General features: G+C 33.9%; 1 pseudogene; it reads right to left on the bottom strand.

Annotated features, from left to right (window-relative positions):
• Positions 1–1,391: 1,391 nt before the first annotated feature.
• LOC138827366 (U6 spliceosomal RNA) lies at positions 1,392–1,491 on the bottom strand (annotated as a pseudogene).
• Positions 1,492–5,489: the final 3,998 nt, after the last annotated feature.

Genomic DNA, 5,489 nt, shown 5'->3' with positions numbered 1-5,489 from the left:
CCTGGAGCCATTCTCAGGATTTCTGTTTACTGAATTTCAATTGATTGTCAAGGCTGCTAGAGGGAGGGGCAGCCTCTGGCTCTGATTACCCAGTGAAGAAAGCCACTCTTAGGGCTGGCGCCTGAGCTGGGTGACTTTTCCCTGGGTGGAGCTGAGTCTGGCAGGTCACGCCGCCGTTAAGTTCTTGTGACCTGCTAAATGACTGGTTTTTTCAAAGGACTGAGTTGGAGCTGGCAGCTCCCCCGGTCTTTGTCGGTATCCAAGATGGAGATCTCTGGTACTGGGTGGGGAGGGGGGCCTTCTCTCCTCTGCTCCCTGAGAAGGAGTGAGGACATTTGGCTTCTACTCATGCTGAGTCTTGGTTCCTGGGTCGTCTCTGGTCTGCAAACTGCAGGATAAAGATTTCCGTTCCTTATCGGTTCTTGCTGGTGTTGAGTAGAATCCGCTCACCCGCTTCATCTGGCTCCTTCGTGCTGGATTCTCTGTGGCTTTGGTATGATGCCTGCGATCGCCGCCACCACTGCTGCCGTTGCCGCAGCGGCTGCTGGCAAGAGCACAGATGTGTCTCCTTGCCTGGATTTTCCCCTCTGGCCTGACTCTGTCCTGTGATGGCACACTTGGTGTGATTCTCTGGCTTAGGACTGTTAATAGAAACACTAAAACTGCTTTCTATGCGAGAGCTTATTTAGACTCCAGCTTCCCCTCCGCTATCTTCCCGGAATTCTGGTTAAGTTTCTTAAATTTCAAAAATGCCAGTTCATCCTTCATGTCCCTAAAAATATTTACCCAATGCAAAGTAACAACAATATCTTACTTTAAAAAGTCATGGATTCCATGTTATTCTTCCAAGTGAATTGCCTGACACTGATATCAAAATATATTCAAGAGTTGTTCGTATACATCTATAATGTTTTCTGCAGAGTTTGTGATTTTTTAAAATCAGGAATAATTTTAACTTATCTGTGGAAATGAATACTATAGAAACTAAAGGTATTCCTGGTGCTTTTCTGAAAAAAAGTATATCTATGTTTGTATAATTTCCATAATCTATTTCCTTCTCTCCTAGATATAATATTTTGAATTCTACATGTTTTATAATATATAGGTTAATTACTAAATGTGTCCATTCAAATTACATTCCATATAGAAAACATTTAAGATTCCTTTTTTCCCTAGGTCCTTATAGTATTTTATTTCTTTGGGATAAGATGACAATGTTATCTAATTTCAAGTTTGTAAAGGTTTTGCTATGTAAAGGCCTTTCTAAGGTGAAGATGTAAACACTGATGTCAAACTAACCTTTAATTCTATGAATTATATATGTTGTTACCCTTGAATTTTTGTAATCAACTTTTTAATAACTGTTTTTTATTTCTTGCATCTGAAAAATGAAAAATAAGGAATGCTTCACAAATTTTTATATGATCCTTGTGCAAGAGCCATGTGAATCTCTGTATTGTTGTCATTTGGGTAGTCCTGCTGCTGAAGCATGTAGTATCCTCTAAGTTTAAGTAGTTAATGATGCAGTCTTTATACAGGCATATATCCTTGGTTGCCTATTTGTAACAATGAACCCTTATTGTTCCTAAAAATGTTATTGAACATATTTCTCTAAATTTCTGTGTATAGTGGAAAAAAACTTATATTGTTTGGTGGATTGCTCACATTTGCCATTTTTCTGTCAATGACTATTTTGTTTTTTTCATTTTAAATTTGATCATATTTTGAAGCCTTTATAGCTAAGTCCAAAGGTGATGGCTTTTCAAGTACTTACTTATCAACTGAGTTAGCTTTGTGGATCTAATGGACTCAAAGTAAGCCTTCTTAAAAGTTACTTCTAAACATCTGCAGCTTAAAATTTCCCAAATGAGGTCTCAAAGGTACAAATGTCTACCTGACCCTTTACCCTTCTTCCATGTAGGAAGAGACCAACCAGAATATCTTACCATGGCTGCATAGATTGTCTTACTGGAACAAAACTCATCTTAGTTACAAGGGATCATAGAGAGACGAAGAGTTGAGAACGAATTGTTCAGAATAGAAGGTATTTTATAAAAATAGGTGTGAGGATGAGTATATACCTCTTCATGGGGAAGCCTACAGTGGACACTTAGACCTTGTCCATGAGTTGGTAGCTAAAGGCAGATATTCGAAGTATTTTATGAAAATATTATATTTATTATATTTATTATATAAATATTATGTAAATAAAATATCATATTTATTACATATATTATATATAATATATTATATATATTATATATAATATTATAATATATTATAATATATAATATATTATAAAATATTATATTTATTATATAAATATTATATAAATAAAATATTATATTTATTAAACCAAACACTTCAAAAGTAGCTAAAGCCAAGAAGGTAAAAATATTGTTCATATGCATGATTACCTAATGTCCTAGCCTGTCTACAATCCAACCAGGCAGGAACATACACAACTGACTTTCTATCAACAAATATTTCCATAGCTCCTGCACAAGTCCATATGTTTCTCCTCGATATTAGGCCTTAAATTGGTAATGTTTTAATCACAGTGTTTCCTATTGCCTCTAAGCTGTAAATCTCAAAATGGTAAAGCTTTAGATCTAACTCTACCAAAAACTGAGGGAGAGATAATGGAACAATACTTTAAAACGGAGTTGCCTTTGATACCCTAACCACAACAGAACAATGAAAAATAATTTCTTATATTATATATACTTATATATTTTTATTTATGTGTGCTGATCTTAAATTTCACACAGTGAAACTTACTAGACTTAGATGATAATTTGACAACTAAATTGATATTCATCCCATAAATAGATTGGAATATAAATAATTAAGTTTAGAACATTAGAATATAAAAAGTATCAATGCAATGTCTTTGGTATAAACTTCTGATACTGTCTAAGTGTTCTTGGTCTTCTGAATTCACATGGTAAAAACACAGTATTGTTTTCCTCTAATCTATAAAGGATTTTACTCTGCTGCTCTGTTTATTGTTTTAACTCGCTGGTCCCAAAATGTTTTTCTCCATATTTCTGAAGCATTCTTACTGATTATACCAAAATTTTGCTGATATGATGTCTAAAAGCTATTATTCTTCTGCAGGACCCACGGGTCCTAGGATACCAGATCCAAGGTATCTGCATCATCAGATAACAAGAGCAAAACTTCTCACCTAGGCCCATGCAACATGCCAACAGAAAGTAATTGAAGACCCGTCTCAATTTCTCATTTCCTATAATATTTCAGTTCCTTAATTCCTTGGAGAATTTAGCAGTAAGCTATTGTGAAATGTAAGTCAACTTAAAATGAAAGATGAGACCATAAAATATGAGAGAATGTACTGTAATTCAAACTTTCAAATTACAGATGACAAGCCCATTTGAGTGAACAAAATCACAAACGTCACAAGATTATTTTTAATACCCCTCTCCTAATGATTAATGAAAGATTTCAGCCCAGCAAAAGTAGGCCAAAAATACTTCCTGGAATGGTAGATCCATAATTGGTCTAACAAAGCTAGGAAATCTTGACTTAGAGGTCAAATATAATTTAGAAAAACTTTAATTGAGAAGATCCTTAGTGCTTCAAAAACCTGTTACTTCAGTAAAACTTGGTTCTGTCGTATAAAAATATTGTTATTCTCAAACCAATGATAACCTACATTTAATCTTCTGAAGTATATTCCTTTTCAAATAAACTTTTAAAAATCGCATTCGCCAAAATAACACTGACAAGTAGATGATAGTGACATTACAAGTTTTTCAATGTAGGGGGCAAGTTACAGTAGAATTGATTTATTTACCCAGCACTAATCCCAAACAAGTTCAACAATTCATTAAGGTGTAGAAATGTTACCTCCCCACACCATTGGCGTTGTTCAGTAGGTGCTTTCCCGAAATGTGTTAGACAGAACAGCATCCCATATTTCAAACCCAAATATTAGCTAATAAAGTAAACTTCATCACATAAGAAGGTACATTTTAAAATGTCACTAATAGTTGCCTTATCATGTGTTGTTTTATGTTTTCCTTGTCTAACATAGTAAGAAATACGACTTTAAGTCTTGAATATGGGTACTCATCAGAGATGTGACAAACATAAAATCTGTCTTCCATTTCTATCATATTCCTCTATAGTAGTAAATCTTAGTTTTCTTCTTTTTTCAAAACTTATACGTAGTAGAAAATATTATCCCATGTAAAATAAAATAATCACACCATTTTACAAAGCCATTTATAAAAACTGGTAGGAATAAATTCTAAGCCATTTTTAAACTATCTTGTTGACTAAAGATTAATCTTCCAAATGGTTGAGAATAAAATCATGTCTAGGTGCTTCACATCTCCAGTCTTGCAAATGAATTATAGAAATATAAGCTTACATCAGTTCATGTATATGCGGCATTGAAACTGCATGGAATATATACAAACCTTTCAAAATATTAACAGAAAGTTTAACAGAATGACTATCAGGAAATTGAAACCTGAGAGGAATAATAGTAAAGACATAGAATGAATGAAAAATGGAACAACGGGCAAGTATATCTAGAATACTCAATATACACATGTAATAAATGAAGTGGTAAATCTGAAATAAATCTTGGAGAAGGGATTGGTTGAGAATGATATAAGGAGTGACTCTGATCCTGGAGCACTTGACAATTAGATGGACATATTTAATTGTAACATATTTGCACAACCTTTTGTAATTCAGTTAAAACACAAAACAAACAAAAATCACAACCAAACATCAATCTCTAGAGAGTATGAATATGACCTATCAAAATTTTAAGCAGTTAATGAAGGGCAGACTTGGGAAAAGCAAACAAAGCTGTTCAAAGAGGGCAGTTTGGGGTATGGGAGAATTTAGAACAGATTAAGTAGGTTGTCAAAGGTTATAAATGACCTACACCTACTGCAAATATTTTCATCTGCGAGTGCTCTTTGTTTATACTGGACACTCCAGTCATGAGGCACACTTAATAGCTTGTGAAGATAGAATGGAAGAAACAAGATCAAGAACGCATTACTCCACTGGAAAGAAAACATTTCTCTATGTTTTCTCTCATCTGTCTTCATTACTCTTTTTTCATACTTTTAATAAACTCAATTGATTTTGAATTATACCTTTCCTTCTTTGTTCTGGCAAAGTAATTGTTCAAAATATTTCACTAAATTTTATTTCACATTATTTTCTATCATACTGTTTACTTGTCCAAGTGAGTCCATTAAACTTCCCTTTTGCATTTGGTTGCCAAGAAAACTCAACATCTATGTTAATGAGGATAAACTGTAATGCAAAACTTTGTGTCCAAAAAACCAGTCCAAGAACCTGTAATCACAAATGTTTAGCTATATTTTTTTTTCTTTTTTCTTTTACCTTGAAAATCTTCTCGTGTCTAAGGGGCCCTCAAAAATAAATACTTTACCTTGAGAGCATTGGCACCCACTTAGGGGTGTCTAGACAGGGAA

The sequence above is a fragment of the Dipodomys merriami genome, unplaced genomic scaffold (genome assembly GCF_024711535.1).
Source record: "Dipodomys merriami isolate MVZ:Mamm:240054 unplaced genomic scaffold, mDipMer1.0.p SCAF_1544, whole genome shotgun sequence".
NCBI classification, from domain to species: domain Eukaryota; kingdom Metazoa; phylum Chordata; class Mammalia; order Rodentia; family Heteromyidae; genus Dipodomys; species Dipodomys merriami.
Note: the sequence above shows the minus strand (reverse complement) of the source record. Positions and strands in the feature narration are given on the sequence as shown.